We start from the raw sequence: 18,331 nt of genomic DNA, 5'->3' as shown, positions 1-18,331 counted from the left end.
ATTCCCAGTCTCAGATATTCCTTTAGAGCCATGCAAAGCCAATACACCAGCTGTGATTTACCCTTCTAGTAAACAGGGAGAAAATACAAGCAGATAAAATCTGACGACTGCCAGAGAGTTCATAAAGCGAGACCTACCCTCACCGTGGCATCTAAAATTTTGTGTTCCACCCCGAGAAATGGTGGAAATCCAGATTTTTCAGCTGTGCTAAACTTCACTTCAAATGCAATGGAAGGTGGAAAGCCGGTTCAAGACTCCTCTGTCTGAGATTATGTTTCACCTGGGAACCAATTATCACCAGGAAGAGTGTTAGAGAATTAGGGAAACTAACCTTTTCTAATCCGCTGTCTAACAGAAACCTCTCGGCAGCCAATCAATAATGGCTGTGGCGAAGAGGCACATCAGAAGTCTTTCTCTTTGCCTCCACATAAGTAATTAAAGCCAGTTTAATGAGATTGCCTGAGAGCTGGGTGTCTGAGTGCAGGAGAATTAGACAGCAGCATTGACGGAGAGCAGCTTTTCAGAAGGAAACAGATACTGAGAAGCCAAATACGAGTTTCAACTGTGGGGTGTGAATCACCCCAAGTCTCTCTGGCAAAATGTGGGACACAGAAATCTGGAAGCAGACAGCAGAATAAACAGAAAGGCTACGATTACCTGCCATCATTGACAGCGAAGGGAGGGAGGAAGTGAAAATGATCTACCGTGTCTGAGATCCGCTCTCTCTTCCTCCCACTTCTGGAGAAACCTCGGCACCTAAATCTCACCTTCCCTTTCTGGAAAATGCCTAGGTTTAGAAACCAAGCTGAACTGAGTTTAAAGGCCAGGTCTGCCACTGAGGAGCTGCTCTGCCTGGAAGAAGTCCTTTCCCCTTCTTAAGCCTCAGATGCTTCTTCTGTAAAATGGGATAATAGCAGTTAAGTACCTCTGAAGGATTTTGTGAAGGGTACGTAGGATCATGCATTTAAAGTGCTAAGCACAGTGTCTGGCTTGCAGTGAGCATCCGCTATACCAGGTATTGTCATTAGTTTTTGTGGTCCATCAGAGTATGAGACAGTACCTTCAGGTAGTGGGAGTAATAACATGTCACATGGGGCTGTTGTTGGGTTGACATGAGATCCAGAGTGTGAAGGTCTCAACTAGACTTCACAAGAGGCAGGTGCAAAAAAATGGCAGTTACCACTCCTCCCCTAGGCTAAAAAATGGAGACAGGGTATCAGCAAGGAAGTAATAAGCAGCAAACTGCTTTATGGAGCTCTTCTACTGCCCCATTGCAATTTGTGGGAATAGAAAGTACCAAGTACAGAGTACAGAGATAAACTTTATTTTTTTTTTTTTTGAGACAAGGTCTTGCCCTGCAGCCAGGCTGCAGTGCTGTGGCACAATCACGACTCACTGCACGCAGCCTTGACCTCCTGGCCTCAAGCGATCCTCCCACCTCAGCCTCCCAAGCAGCTGGGACCACAGGCACCTGCCACAACACCCAGCAAATGTTTGTATTTTTTGTAGAGACAGGGTCTCACTATATTGCCCAGGCTGGTCTTGAACTCCTAAGCTCAAGCGATCTTCTTCTTTGGCCTCTCAAAGTGCTGGGATTACAGGTGTGAGCAACTGTGCCTGACCAAGATGAACTTTCAATGTAGAGTTTTGCTCCTTCCCTTTAAAAAACCTCCAGCCCAGGGAAACGCAGCCTTTGGGAACCATGTCCCTTTCAATAGAATTATTTCCCCCATAAGCTGCCTTTGGGAAGCAGGGAGGGCGGCCCTCTGCCATGTGACCCCTCTGAGCTGGGAAGCCTGGAAGGAAGAGCAGGGGCAGCCTCCAGACACAGCCATATGGCTTGCTACACGTTACACATAAATTACCTTTTGGCAACGCGCTAAATAAAAGGGCTTAAATGAATTCTGCATTTTAATAACAGACTCCCTTTCTGCAGCACCGCTTCCCACCAGACAGAATCTATCTGCATAGACCTGTGCCAAGTGCATCCTGGTCAGCGGCCCTGTGATTTAAGATCAGCTATTTCTTGTCTCCATCCTGCATAATGAAGTCAGTCACATTTTATTGCCAAATGGGCCTGGTAATGCCTCCATAACTGCCCATTGAAGGTGCTTTTGCTTTCGGGAATAAAGAGCGAATCTGAATTTCACCAAGATAAACTCGTAGCTGGGTCAATACATCGAATGGTTATCGTTTGTGCCCTGTACTTTATCTATTTTTAGGCCTTGTTCCTGCAAAGAAATAAAAATGCATCCCCTAAGTGCATGAAAGCCATGGGCCTGGCAGAAGGCAGCGTCGTGGGGACATTTGCTCACCGTTTTCTGTAGGGAGGGGAAGCACAGAGAACAAGGACTCCATGGCCGGTAGAAAAGAAATGCAGCAGGGCTGGGCTGCTCCTGCTCTTCCTTGCAGTCTTCCCAGCTCGGAGGGGTCACATGGCAGAGGGCCGCCTCCCTGCTTCCCAGAGGCAGCTTGTGGGGGAAACAATTCTATTGAAAGGGATGTGCTTCCCAAAGGCTGCATTTCCCTGGGGTGGAGGTTTCTTAAAAGGAAGGAGCAAAACTCTATACTGAAAGTTCATCTTGGTTGGGCATAGTTGCTCACACCTGTAATCCCAGCACTTTGAGAGGCCAAAGCAGAAGCTCACTTGAGCTTAGGAGTTCGAGACCAGCCTGGGCAACACAGTGAGATCCTGTCTCTACAACAAATACAAAAATTAGCTGAGTTTTCCTTTTTTTTTGTTTGCAGAAGGAAAAACTCATGGTCATTGGATCAGGAATGGAAATACATGACCCAGGTTGTCCTCTGAGAGCCAGCACCCGGACATTTGCTGGTGCCGTTGGAAAAGAAGTCCTCTCATTCTGCTGGGATCCCTACACTGGTGGGACATAAATCTGGAGTGGCTGATATATCTTTATCAATATTTAAGGAGGACCAGGCTGAGGATGAAACAAGGAGACAGGAAAAGACAGGCAAGAGATGGAGAAAGAATAATTTCTGTTGACATCCTCTTGGTCGCAGTCAGACTGAAATATACTGGATCTAGCCATGCCTGAAGCCATTATTACACCTTGAACTTTTTTAGATAATTGAGAACATTTTTGCTTACGCCAGTGCTTGAATGGGTGTCTGTCACTTGCAAATAAAAGAATTTTAAAGCACGAGGCAAAGAAAGAGGAAGTAGAAAGTTCTGTGAAGAGAGATTAACCTTTCTCCATCTGGGACTTAGCAGATCTCATATGGGTTTTGCGATTGAATTTCACTTCAGCGTTTTAGAACAAAAGGAGTAAGAGTGGCTGGAGTTTGGACAGGGCTGGCCTAGAGAGGTCTGAGAGAGGTGAAGGCTCCATCCAGGACTCATCTAGAAACAGTTATATCCTTTAGGTGAGGCCACTTCCGTGAAGCTTTGCAAATTTCCACAACCAGAAGCACGTTTTTCGTACGCCTAGATAAAGAAAATGTGGTACATATACACCATGGAATACTATGCAGCCATAAAAAAGAACAAGACTATGTCCTTTGCAGGAACATGGATGGAGCTAGAGGCCATTATCCTCAGCAAACTCATGCAGGAACAGAAAACCAAAACACCACATGTTCTCGCTTATAAGTGGGAGCTAAATGATGAGAACACAGGGACACATAGTGGGGAATAACAGACACTGGGGCCCACTTAAGGGTGGAGGACGGAAGGAGGGAGAGGATCAGAAAAAATAACTGTTGGGTACTGGCCTCAGTACCAAGATGACAAAATAATCCATACAACAGACGCCCATGACGCAAGTTTACCTATATAACAAACCTGCCCATGTACCCCAATCCTAAAATAAAAGTTTTAAAATATAAAATAAAGAAATATATTTTTAAAAAGAATCATGTTTTTGCCTTCTTCTCAGATAAGCTGAACATAGCTGTTTCTTTTTCTCTCCTTCCCTGTTGCCAATCTTCTAGATGGTTACCTTTGCCAAGCCCTTGAGACTCTAACACTGAAAACTGAGCCTCCAAATGCTTCCACAGAGTTGAGCCCAAATCAACTTAGAGTGTGGACTCAGAGACAGACCAATTATTTTGTGGACATGTTCTTTCCAAAGCACTCTTGCTGGTCTTCCTGTCTTTGGTCTTCACACGGGGCAAGGGATCCAGACAGTAGTGGGCTGGGATATGAGAGTAGGAAACCTGGAGGATAGTACTGGCTCCCTCTATGTGCCCCTGAAGATAACCTTGAATCTTTCTTTTCTTTCTTTTTTTGTCTTTGTTTTTGTTTCTGTTTGTTTGTTTGAGACAGAGTCTCTCTATTGCCAGGCTGGAGTGCAGTGGTGTGATCTTGGCTCACCGACTTCCAGCGATTCTCCTGCCTCAGCCTCCTGAGTAGCTGGGACTACAGGTGCGCACCACCATGCCCAGCTAATTTTTGTATTTTTAGTAGAGACGGGGTTTCACCATGTTGGCCAGGATGGTCTCGATCTCTTGACCTCATGATCCACCTGCCTTGGCCTCCCAAAGTGCTGGGATTACAGGTGGGAGCCACCACGCCCGTCCACCTTTCTGAGACTCAGTTTCTTCACTTGTCATCTGCCAAACAGGGTTGCTTTCACCATCTTTCTCCTTTCTAGTTTTTCTACACGTGTTTCCTGTGTTCACTCTTGGACACCTTGGATCAAAGCCCTTCCTGAATTACCTACAGTTCTCTACATGCTCTCTCCCAGTTCGCATGCTCAGATACAACGTAAAGCATCCCACAGTGCCCACCCCCGCCACAGCAGCAGCTTTGCACTTGAACTTCTCAGGTGCTTTCAGGGCTACAGGTAGAAGAGGCTTGGGCTGCATCGATTCTGGTAATTCAAGAAGGCTCATGTCCCACGGTGGGTCATGAGGAACCCCAACCTCACGGCCCTGTGGAAAAGCCAGTGGAGAGGGTTCAGGGAAAATGTTTTGTTTAGCCCTGAGACAGTGGACCCAGAACCTTTCAAAAGAAAGGGCAATTATTGCTCCCCAGTTCTTAAGGAGATGACGAAGAAAGTGGGGCACATCTGAGGGGAGATTTTGAGGTTACTAAGGTGACAGTGCACTGTCTTGGAAGCAAAGCCTAGGAGGCCACATGAATTCTACACGAGGTGGTCTGGAGGTGTGCTTGTTAGATTGGAAGATACCCCATTTAGAATTCTGCATCTGCATTTATAATTAAGGGTACTTTTGTGATTTTGTTGTTGGCTTTGTTTTTCCTTGGTGACCTGAAAATATGATCCATTTGGTCTACATGTTTCCTCCTATTTTTTTTTTTAATAAAGTATGGGGTCTTGCTCTGTTGCCCAGGCTGGAGTGCAATGGTGCACTCATAGCTCACTGTAGCCTTGAACTCACGGGCTCAAGCGATCCTCCTGCCTCAGCCTCCCAAGTAGCTGGAACTACAGCCACAGGCCACAATGCCTGGCTAAATTTGTTTTTTGTAAAGATGGAGTCTTGCTGTATTGCCCAGGCTGGAGTGCAATGGTGTGATCATAGCTTACTGCAACCTCGAACATCCAGGCGCAAGCAATCCTCCTACCTCAGCCTTTCAAGTAGCAAGCACCAGCATGCCTGGTTACCTTTTTTTTTTTTTTTTTGTAGGATGGGGTATCTCCATGTTACCCAGGCTTGTGTCTAACTCCTGTCCTCAAGCAATCCTCCCACCTCGGCCTCACAAAATACTGAGATTACAGGCATGAGCCACTGCACCCAGCCTATTTCGCATATTTCTAAATGATTAATCAGAACAGACACTGTGTTCTGATCACAGTTACATCCTCAGTGCCTAGAACAGGATCTGGAACACAGTAGGTGCTCAATAGCCACTTTCTGGATTGACGGATGAATGGAGAAAGGAATGGAGGGGTTTTCAATAAACATCCAGGACTCCAGCTTCTTTTTAGACATCTGAAAAATCGGGGGGAAAAAAACAGTAAAACAGCGAGCTGGGGCTGAGAAGCAGCTGCCTCTTGAAGACAGGAGCTGTTCTCTCCAGTTTACCATGCTCCTCACCACTCCTTATTGTCTTATGTTGGGTCCACTTCATTTCTATCGATCTTCTGCCAGCACAAAGGCATTTAAGTTTCTTGACCATGATCAAAGCTGTCACGGGAATTTTCCACATTAAGTCAGCCCTAGTCCCTAAAGAGAATGCAGGCAGAAGAGTTAGAATTATCGCTCTCATTGTTAGTCCCTTTGGCATTCCTCCCAAGAGAGACGGCGCCTCATTTCTGCCAGTGTCTGAGGGCCACGGAAGGTCAAAATGTCACAAGCCCATCCTACATCTTCCCCTTTCTTTGCTTCCAACATTCCCAAATGGCTGAACATGAATCTTTCAAAATTCAAAAGAATCCAGTTCAGTTTTTCTAGTAAGCTCTCCGGCAATTTTTTTTCCCCAAATGCTTTATAAATGCTAAGTTTATTATTACTTCGTATTCCCTGGGCCATTGCCTGTAAGGAATCAATGTGGAAAGAAAGCATGCAGTTGATTTAGCTGATCAGTAAAATCAAACAGTTTCACGCTAAGTTAGTCAAAGACCTTAAAGTATTCTTTTTTTTTTTTTACGGAGTTTCACTCTTGTCGCCCAGGCTGGAGTGCAATGGCGCAATCTCGGCTCACTGCAGCCTCCACCTCCCAGGTTCAAGCGATTCTCCTGACCTTAAAGTATTCTGAACAGTCCCACCCCTTCAGAGGGAACTCACAGTGGATGCAAAACGGGGGTGCTTGCTAACCAAAACACGAACTGAAATCTAAAGGATACAGACCTACTGAGATCATAGGAAAACCATTAGGCATGGGTCTTATGGGCAAACCATCAGTGGCTCGAAGGCACTGGAGTGTTGTTAACAGAATGGATTTCTAGGCTAAACAGAACCAGACCTAAGGTCTGGTCCTGCAACTTACCATCTAAAAGTTCTTCTCTTAGCCTCAGTCTCCTCATCTACAAATGCCGATCATAAATTACTATCTCTTCAATTTAAATAAAGATTAAATAAGGATTGTGAGGTCTCAGAATTAAGTTAAACACTGAGCAGGGCATCCGGCACATAGTAAATGCTCAATAAAAGTTAGCTATGCTATTTTAGCAGAGAAATGGTATAAAAGTTTGTTCTAGATCAAGTGAATTTAACTCATGCCTGTGCCCAGTCATACACAGACTGTTCTGGTCTACCTCCCACATGCAGAGGTTCTGCTAAGTCTCCTCAGTAACAAAGTGGCCTCAGTAAACTGTAGTTGGAGAAACATACACATAAATAATAAATGCCAGATTATTTTGCAAATGCTTACGAAGGATGGTAAAAGCCCACAGGGCAGAATTACTCTGCCAGGGGGAGTATCCAGTGTTCAGGGAGGTGAACACTGAGAGATTAGTGGTTGTTTGGGGCTTGGGGTCAGAATAGGGATTGATTGACAGAAGGGCATGAAAGATCTTTTGGGGGAGAAGGTAATGTTCCAAGTTGGATTGTAGTGATGGCTGCACAATGATGTAAATTTTCTAAAAACCCTGGAATTGTACATTTAATGTAGTAAAGTTTTTATGACATATAAATTATAACCTCGGCCGGGCGCGGTGGCTCAAGCCTGTAATCCCAGCACTTTGGGAGGCCGAGGCGGGTGGATCACGAGGTCAGGAGATCGAGACCATCCTGGCTAACATGGTGAAACCCCGTCTCTACTAAAAATACAAAAAACTAGCCGGGCGTGGTGGCGGGCGCCTGTAGTCCCAGCTACTCGGAGGCTGAGGCAGGAGAATGGCGTGAACCTGGGAGGCGGAGCTTGCAGTGAGCCGAGATCGCGCCACTGCACTCCAGCCTAGGTGACACAGCGCGAGACTCCGTCTCAAAAAAAAAAAAATAAAAATAAATAAATAAATAAATTATAACCTCGATTAACTTTTTTTTTAACGGTGCCATTTCAACCAACCCTTCAGGATGGTTGATGTTCACTATACAGATGGGAAGGATTTGGCTTCTGCCCAGACAGAGGGTCTGGCATAGGAGCGGAGGCAGAGAAGGGGTAGAACTTGCCTGAGAGGGATCAGCAACATTGCAGGTAGAAGGAGAGACACAAGTGTGAGTGAGAGGATGGTGGAGGCATTCCACCTAGTGTCAAGCCACGAGGCATGGGGTTTCCAGGCACAGGGGCACTGTTGCATTACCCCACCCTCAGCGACATTGGCCCTCTGCTATTAGACTCTATCTCCTGTGCTAATGGAGGGCTTTGGCTTTGCGAAAGACACATCCGCGCTTACTGTTTGAAACCACAAATCCCCTCATAGGACATGAGAGCAGAGTGAAGTGTTTGATTTCTCTGATGTTTCCCGAGTCAAAGCCTCCCCTTCACTGGCACTTAGGGGATTTGCAGCTTCTTTGCTGAGACGACACGAGAGGTTTCTCTGCTTAATCCCCAGATCTTTAGAGTTGGGGCTGCATTGGGTTTGGGATTCAACAGCCTCGCGGCATGATCTGTGACACCGAGCTTCAAGCTCTCTGCGCAGGGAGCGAGCTGGGGAAAAATCAAGGTGCCCAGAAAGCTTTTAAAGATGAGAAAACTGAGGCCAAGAGCAGCACCTTTCCGGGTTCCTGGCCAGGTCACTGTTTCCCTTCAAGCTGCCCCCACCTTCCTCTTTAACAGGCAGGGTTAGAGTCTGTGACCTAATGTTGCTGGCTGATGATGACTGGATCCCTGGCACCAGCTGGGCCAATCAGAGGAGCTCTTTACAGAGCTCAGAACCAAGGAGAAGAATGTTAATTCATCTAGGATGCTCACTGAACCTTAGCCCATGTAGAAGTAGGAGCTGAGTGTATTGAAAACATTTACACCAGCCTGGAGAGAGAAAGATGCCGTTGATTTCCAACCTCCACTCTGACTGCTGTCTGGTACCTGCATTTAGCCCTCTGTGAGGCTGAGTCCACTTTGCTCTACCCGTGGGATTTATTACATGCCCTGTATGCTTCCAGGAAATTCCTAATGTTACTTAAGCAAGATGAAAATGAATACACTTGTTATCAAAGCACCCTGATGGAGTCAGAGGGTGGCTAGCCCAAATCACAATGTAAAATTGGCACCAGAACCCTGCTGCCCTGCCAGACCGGGGGCTTGATGTTCATGACCCAAAACCACAGAGGTTAGTGACTCATCAGTCCAGGCACCAACACAGAAATCAGGTGATTGTTTCCAGAAGCAAGTGCACTTCAAATCCAGCCTGAGAAGGGACTGCATTTTATAATAGAGGAGAAAGTTGTAGTGAAGAAACTGCACATGCTAAGACAAGCCAGGAGAAGCAAGTAGAGGTCATATTTGCGGGACTTTACAGCCATTGCAAAGATTTCAATTTTGCTTAAATGGGGTAATATACGAAAATGGGTTAAAATGTGTAAAACACTTAGGGTAGTACCTGGTATACAACAAGTACCAATTACCACTAGTAAATAATAGTTAATATTATTACCCTGAAGACAATAGACACCTAAAGGATTTCTAGCAGAGCTATAGCATCAGTTTTGGATTTTCAAAGGTCCTCCGGATGTGGGGGGAAAATGGATTGGTGCAGAGCCTCAGAGGACAGAGGAGGTAGATGAAAGGCTGTGTCCATCTTTAAAAAGAGAGGGGCTGTTATTTTTTAGCTAGAGTGGTATCAGTAGATATACAGAAAAGCTAACAGATTAAAGAGATATTTAAGGGGTAAAATTGTCAGGACTTGGTGACAGATTGACCATACGGAATAAAGAAACAAGCAACTCCAAGACGAATCTCAGAATTTGGACTGAACAACTAAACGGCTCTTTATGTCATTTAACTGAGACAGTGGACTCAGTTGTATGGGAAAGGTTGTGAGTCTAGTCTTTGGGCGTGTGGAATGCAAGGTGAATTTAAAACAGCCAAGTGAAGATGTCAAGTAAGCATTTGAATATTGATGGCCAAAGCACAGAGGAGAAACCTAAAAATGAAACCTTTTGAGTCATCATTGTTCTGAAATTGACGCCACAGGTAGGCATGAGATGCTCCAAAGGGAGTATCCAGGGTCACAGTCCCAGAAAATGCCAATGGGATCCACTTAAGCATGATGGATGTTACAGCTCACCAAGAATGCTCCCCGCAACCCAATGCCTCAAGCCCAGCTCAGTAAATATTGACTTATTGGAAAAAACAAATCAATCAATCAATTCATGAACAGGATTGAAAGCTAGAGCTGCACATCAGATCTTTCTATGCAGGCAGTGAGAGGGGACAATGGCCTGCCACCAAATTTTATTTCCTGAATTCTAGACTCTCTTTCACACACACACACACACACACACACACACACACACACATATATATATATATTAATTTGGAGGGAAAATGTAGAGCCAGAAGTTGCAGGTAAATACAGTATAATGAAGCCTCATCCCCCAAAACAAACAAACAAAAAAGCTAATTTAGTCACAGAAACCTGTTCACTCCTATTCTGCCAACATTCCCTCCTTTTTGATAGATGCCTCAAGTGTCAGGCAATAGAACTTCCTGGGGTAGTCTCTGTTAAGTAGTCCTAGAAACGCTTGACAAGCCAAGCCCTGAGCTTGCCAGCTTGGACATTGAGAAACAGAAAAGAATAAGGTGATCTTGGCCGAGGGCGTGCATTTAATAACTTTGTTTAATACAAAGTATAGCCTTGAGTATTGTGGGTGTCTTCCAATTAGCATCAGCTTTTCCTCCCAATTCAAAAACCTCACAAGAAACCCTGCAACCTCTTCAGAAGTTCCAGAGAAGAGAAAACTAGAATTTGAATAGGGTCATCCTAGAATGTCTTGTTTGAAATTCTCTCTGTATATGGATTTGTACAACAATGGCTAAAAGTGGAAGAAGCAAGAGTAATAAAAACAAGGTTGGTAAACTCTATGGAGTAGAGGAAGAAAACCCAATTTCTAAGGGTAGCTGCTGTGCTCATCAAACAACTGTGTTTTCATCAGATAAGTTTATATTATGTTCTAGATGCTTGCCGCTCCAACAGGCTCTTCAGAGGAAAACTGACCAATGGCCCTGACCTTCTGCCATAGCTGAGTGAGCCAGGCTGAGGCACACAGCTCAACAAAAGGCATTCGATATGGCAACGGTTCTTAAGGGTTGACGGACACAAGAAGCATCCGAAAAGCTTAAGGCACAGCTTCCTGGGACACATGCTCAGAGACTGGAATTCAGTAGGTTTGGGTGCATCCCATGAATCTGCATTTCTAACAAGCTTCCAGTAATTCTAATGTTGCTGTCCCCAAGACTAGTGTAAGCATATGGCTTGACAGCTGTTATCTCTGCAAGGGCAATGACACTCAGGTATCCAATGTGCCTGGAACAGTGCCAAGCCATAGTAACTGCTCAACAAATCTCTGCTGAATAAATAATCCTCTCTCTTGAGGAGTTCCAATATTTAGTGCTGACCAGTGTCTTAGTCAGTTCAGGCTGCTATAACAAAATAGCACAGCCTGGGTAGCTTATAAACAGCAGAAATGTATTTCTCATAGTTCTGGAGGCCTGGAAGCCCAAGATCAAGGGGTCAGCAGATTCAGTGTCTAGGGAGGATCTGTTTACCGGTTCACATATGATGTTTTCTTGCTGTGTTCTTACATGGTACAAAGAGCAAGGCAGCTTTCTGGGGACTCTTTGCTAAGGGTACTAATCCCATTCATAAAGGCTCTACCCTCAGGAGCCTTAATCAACTACCAGTGGCCCCACCCCCTAATACCATCACACCAGGGATCAGGTTTCAACCTATAGATTTTAGGGAGATACAATTTTCAGACCATAGCAGCAGTTAGCAGAAGAGAGAAAGGCAAATGTCACAAAGAGAGAAGGCAGTAGGAAGAAGCCATAAGTTAGCCTGTGGCCATTAGCTTGTTCTAGCCATGAGTGAGTCAAAACTTAGAAGACACCGGGTGCCATGGTTCACACCTGTAATTGCAGTACTTTGAGAGGCAGGAGAATCACTTGAGCCCAGGAGTTTGAGACCAGCCTGGGTAACATGGCAAAATCCCATCTCTACAAAAAAATACAAAAATTAGCCAGGCAAGGCAGCATACACCTGTAGTCCCAGCTACTTGGAAGGCTGAGGTGGGAAGTTTGCTTAAGCCCGGGAGGTTGAGGCTGCAGTGAGCTGTGATTGAGAGACTGTATTCCAGCCTGGGTGACAGAGCAGAACCCTGTCTCAAAAAAAAAAAAAAAAAAAGACTTAGAAGAGAAAAATTAATCAATTAATCAATGGTACCCAGGCTAGTGAGAGCAAAGGCTAAGGTTTGTTGGGTTCCTTTACATCCAGAGAACTAGAAGAGGCACCAAAAAGTTGTCCTGCTGATGAACTGACAAGAAAACCGTATTGCACTAGCTTCTGCTCTTTGAAAATCCTTCAGTCTCCATAAAAGAACAAAATGCTGCTTTCTGCCTTCCTTCTTTCTCCATTTCCTCACCATTCTCCCCTCCTGGTAATGAGAAAAGGCCTCCTATCAACTCAACTTAAATCTGATTTCCAAGCCTGACCTTGTGGCTTGTTTCTTGGCCAATAAGGAAAAATCATTAAAATCTCTGAATCACACATTCCTCATCTATGAAACAGATAGGATTATCCCCTTACAGGAATAATGGATAAACTTAAAATTGCCAGATACAATAACTGACACATAGTGAGAGCTCAGTAAATTTGTATGGATGCTGAATCTCTTTCCTCAACTTTGGGCAACCTTGGGAATTTGAGACTGTATTGTAATTAACACATCATTCCATCCATTCATTCTACAACTGTTCTTTGAGCATCAGCTACGCATGGAGCCCCATTCTGGGCACTAAGGACATAGTAGTAAACAAGAGAAACAAAGACCTCTGCTCTTATGAAGCTTACATTAAAGTGGGGAGAAAATAAATACGACAAAGATTATGGTAAAATGTATAGTGTTATTAAATAGTGTTATGTGTCCCAGATAGAGTGTCACGAGGAGGGGGTTACAGTTTTGAATACGACACCCCAGACAGGTATGACTACATAAACAAAGACATAAAAAAGTGAAGAATTTCAGGCCAGGCGTGGTGGCTCACACCTGTAATCCCAGCACTTTGGGAGGCCAAGGCAGGCAGATCACTTAAGTCCAGGAGTTTGAGACCAGCCTGGGCAACATGGTGAAATCCTGTCTCTACCAAAAAAAAAAAAAATAGAACACAAAAATTAGCCAGGTATGCTGGTGCACACCTGCAGTCCCAACTACTCAGAGACTGAGGTGGGAGGATCTAGAAATTCGAGCCTAGAAACTCGAGGCTGCGGCACGACCGCACCACTGTACTCCAGCCCCAGTGACACAGTGAGACCCTGTTTCAAAAAAAAAAAAAAAGGGGGGGGGTGGGAGGAAGGATTTCTACTTGTGGACATTTAAGAACAAACATTTCAGATGCGGATGACTTCAGAGACTGAAGTTCCTGGGACCTGCGAGGGCCAGAGTGTTTGAGAAACAGCAAGAAGACCAGTGTATTCATTCTTCTGAAGAATGAAGCAAGTGTGGTAGGAGATAAAATCAAAGATAAATTGACTTCAGAAAATGAGTTGCAGATCATGGAGGGCCCTGTGGGGTATGATAATGAGTATGGCTTTGATGGAGCCAGATGAGAGACCATAGTTTAGTTTTGAGAAAAACATGGTACAATATAACTTACCTGTAAGGGATCAATCTATTGATTGACTCAATTTATAGCTGCTGGATTGAAATCAAGGCAAGGGTTGAAAGAGAGAGCAGCTTAGGTTACTGCAATATTCCAGACACAATAGGATGGGGGCCTAGATTAAGGCTGAGCAATGAGACCAGAAGAATCCTATCACCAACATTGACATTAGCAGAGAATTATATGAAGCAAAAGACTCAGATCCATACCCTCTGCATCCTGGACTCATAGCCTGTGGCTCCACTCATAGCTTAGGGAGGAGGATTGGGTGGTTTTTCTCTGGCCCCCTGTAAATCCAAGCTTCTTTAAAAACTGTTTGCATACTGATTTTGATTCCTCTCCTCCATTTCATTTTTTAGCCCTCTCAAATATGAATTCTTTCCTTGTCACTCCTCTAGCATTATTTCCAACTCAACAAGACACGTTTAAGACCCCATCTTATTCCACCTCTCAGCAGAGTTTAGGCAAAGTTGACTATCTCTTTTTAAACACTATCTTGTCTTTGGTGACAACCATTTTCCTAATTCTTCCTCAAAGCATCTGGCCACTTTTGCTCAGTCTCCAATCTGGGTCTTCCTACTCTCCCTGCTATTTTAAGATTTGCCATGGCTCAGGCCTGGATATATTTTCTCACTCAACCTTATCTCCCTAGGTGATGTCACCAAGTCCCCCAGCTTACAATACCAGCTATTGCCAGTGACTTCCCAAATTAACTAGTGCTATGACCTCAGACTAATACATACAACTGCCTTCTCAACCACTCTACTTGGGTATCTAATAGGCATTTCAAATTTAACATTTCCAAAGAGGATCCTTGATGTTTCCCCCCACCCCCAATGTCCTAAATTTTCTACTTTGTTCCTATAATGATAACTTTTAAAATGCATTACTGGCTGAGTGCAGTGGCTCTCAACTGTAATCTCAACAATTTGGGAGGCCTAGGCTGGAGGATCACTTAAGGCCAGGAGTTCAAGACCAGTCCTGGCAACTTAGCAAGACCTCGCCTCTACAAAAAAAATTTTAAAATTAGCCAGCAGTGGTGGCATGCACCTGCAGTGTCCCAGCTACTTAAGAGGTTGAGGGAGGAGAATCACTTGAGCCCAGGAGTTTGAGGCTACAGTGAACTATGTTCACACCACTGCACTCCAGCCTGGGGGACAAAGAGAGGCTTTGTCTCAAAAAAGTAAAATAAAATAAAATGCATATGCAACCTTTAACAGCCAAGAAAATTCCTGGAAAACATGGAAAGATTCGTTAACACAAAGCTCCTATCCCATAGGGTGATAGTCTGTCATAAGAGGCACAAGGATGTAGCCTGGCTATTTCATGTCACACATATCACACACATATACTACCTATGTGACCTCTACAAGGCATATGGCAACCCCTCCAGCAGGCTTCTCTTGCATCTGTTTTTTTTTGTTTGTTTGTTTTTTGTTTGTCGCCTAGGCTGGAGTACGGTGGCGCAATCTCGGCTCACTGCAACCTCTGCCTCCCAGGTTCAAGCGATTCTCCAGCCTCAGCCTCAGCACTCTGAGATCTATCCACACTGGCTGGTGCCTTATTCCTCCGATGAACCAGGTGCTTTTCTGCCAAAGCACCTTCTCTCTTCGTGGAGACCTGCTTTCATCCTTTACCAAACCACACCTACTCATCCTTCAGATTTCAGTCCACTGGCCTCACTGCCAGTGCCCCTCTAAACTATTCATGCTATATGCTCCTTTGGAGCACTCCCTATTTTTTCTAATTCTTGTGCACATGCATGCTTAACCATGTGGTGCTATCTCCCCTCTTGTAGGCTGCAAACTCCATACATCCATGACGTGCAATATTCATCACTTGAGACCTAGTGCCCAGCATACATGAATTATACAATCAATATTGCTTGAGTGAATGAATGAATGTCATCTGCTTTATGATAGGCTGAGGGTCAGTTTCCTCATCTACAACATGGTAACAATAAGATGTGACCTTCCTTGTGCATGCATTGCTTGATGGACCAAATAAAACCATTAGGCAGCATACTGTTTTATTACAGTTTTTATTCTCCAGGAAGAAAAAAAGATTATTCTACCCATATTTGTATCACCAAGACCTACTGTCCAACAAATGTGTGTTGAATTGAATTGTTATTATTATATGTCTGCAGAAAGGTAAAACAAATGTTGATGTCAGCTCCCTGGCCCACAGATGATGCTCCCATCCACCCTATCTCAAAAAGATGATCATAAGGTTTGGAGATATTAAAGAAAGCATGGTTGGGGTGAATCAATAAATTTATAGCCCAGGGCAAGCTTTGCCCTGAACAAGTCTCTGTTTCTTAACTGTTTGTTTTACTTTTTGAAAGGCGTCTGAAGTTTGTCAATAAAGGTAAAGCTTATTGCTTGAAGATTTGGCCAGCAAAAGGAAACAGTCGCAGATTACAGGAAGTCTGTCTTCTCCCAAAGAAGCTTAATAATTTCAAATGTCTATTTCACATGTATAGCAGAAGTAAAAGCTAAGGTGTGCAATGGTGTGGAGGAGAGGTGTGCGACTTGTCTGTCAGTGAGATCAGTGTAAGGATACTCAAATTCGTCTGAAAGGCTCCGAACATTGCCTCCATAACTCTCCAACACACGTACAATGGAAAAACACACTTCCTCACTCCACATAGTCCACCTATGGCTTCCTTATCCAATTCACATCTTGGTCTGTTTAGAAAGAGCGATAGGCCGGGCATGGTGGTTCACGCCTATAATCTCAGCATTTTGGGTGGCCGAGGTGGGTGGATCAGGAAGTCAGGAGTTCAAGACCAGTCTGGTCAATGTCGTGAAACCCCATCTGTACTAAAAACACAAAAATTAGCCAGGCGTGGTGGCACGCACCTGTAATCCCCGCTACTCGGAAGAGTGAGGCAGGAGAATCGTTTGAACCCGGTAGGTGGAGGCTGCAGCGAGCTGAGATTTCACCACTGTACTCTGGCCTGGGTGACAGAGCAAGACTCCATCTCGAAAACAATCAAACAAACAAAAAATAGAAAGACTGATAATAGAATGAATATTTATTAAGCCCCTAGTATGTGCTAGAACTAGGCTAGGCAACCCCATGTACAATAACAGATTTGACCCCTACATAGAGAAATGTTATCTATTTTACCTATTGCTTCCTTCCTTCCTTCCTTCCTTCCTTCCTTCCTTCCTTCCTTCCTTCCTTCCTTCCTTCCTTCCTTCTTTCCTTCCTTCCTTTTTCTTTCTTTCTCTTTCTCTTTCTCTCTTCTTTCTTTCTTTCTTTCAGTTTAGAAACTGAGGCTCAGGTAGGTTGAAGCACTTGCCCAAGGTAATAAAATTGACAAGTGGTGGGAGACAGTGGCACATGCACTTAAGAATGCATTCGAGGCTGGGCGTGGTGGCTCGTGCCTGTAATCCCAGCACTTTGGGAGCCTGAGGCGGGCAGATCATCTGAGGTCAGGAGTTCGGGACCAGCCTGACCAACATGAAGAAACCCTGTCTCCACTAAAAATACAAAATTAGCTGGGCGTGGTGGCGGATGCCTGTAATTCCAGCTACTCGGGAGGCTGAGGCAACTTTGGGTTCCCTCTGAAGGGGTGGGACTGTTCAGAATACTTTAAGGTCAGGAGAATCGCTTGAACCCAGAAGGTAGAGGTTGCAGTGAGCCGAGATAGCGCCATTGCACTCCAGCCTGGAAACAAGAGTGAAAAAAAAAAAATGCATTCGAATATAAACACAACACAACAAAGAAAGTAATGAATCAGGCCCCTGTAAATTTCTGGGTGGGAAATCTCCACCTGTGTGTTACTTGAGCCTGCACGGCCACGTCTTCAGTACGGAGCATGATGTTGTTGAATAACCTGAGCTTTGGAGTCAGATCTAGATTTGAATTCTTCCTCTGCACTGATGACATATGTGATGTCAGGGGATTTGCTAAATATTAATATCTCTGTACCTCTGGCCAAGTGGTCATGTGTTCTGTGGTTGTCTGGTACATCATTGATGCATAATGAATGACAACTTCCCTTATCCTCCCCCCGTCTCAGGCAAGTAAGGACCACTATGATGTTTACTCTGAAAACTGATACTGATCATTTTCCTTTTCTGAGGGCTTGCTACGTGCCAGGCACCCAGGTAAGACCTTAACATGCCGCATTTCACTTAATCCTCCAACAAACTCTTTTTCTTCCAGATCATGACACTGAGTCTTAGAGAAGTTAAACAGCTTGTTGATCTTAATACAGAAGCTGAGTCTATTTCAAGCTGAAGCCCAAGCTATTGAACCGCTATGCCGTACTGCCACCCTGTCTACACTCCAAGACAATAAATATTGAGAGGTGTAAGCTTTCTTGCTCATTCATATTTTCACAATCGTATTTCCTAACCTGGTGTTTTATGTGTATGTATAATCACCAGGAAAACTTAAAAGACAGAAGATGGGAGACGTCAGCTGAGGCCATGTAAAAATCAGCCAGCCTGGTCTGATATGATGATGGACAGGAAATTACTAGGAGTTCAATACCATCTGTGGGAGTTTACTTTTGGTATTATTTTACCTTAAAAGTATTCTTAGAAATCCAAATGCATCCTCAGATGTTATGCTCTTGGAATTTTCATTTCGTTACTATATGTTCCTCAACAACTTCAAGAAGAGGAAAAGGGC

General features: G+C 44.4%; 1 protein-coding gene across 6 annotated transcripts in view; it reads right to left on the bottom strand.

Annotated features, from left to right (window-relative positions):
* HS3ST4 (heparan sulfate-glucosamine 3-sulfotransferase 4) overlaps window positions 1-18,331 on the bottom strand; it is a 441,709-nt gene that overhangs the window by 195,648 nt on the left and 227,730 nt on the right. The window lies entirely within an intron of this gene.

The sequence above is a fragment of the Macaca fascicularis genome, chromosome 20, assembly GCF_037993035.2.
Source record: "Macaca fascicularis isolate 582-1 chromosome 20, T2T-MFA8v1.1".
Classification (NCBI taxonomy): Eukaryota; Metazoa; Chordata; class Mammalia; order Primates; family Cercopithecidae; genus Macaca; species Macaca fascicularis.
Note: the sequence above shows the minus strand (reverse complement) of the source record. Positions and strands in the feature narration are given on the sequence as shown.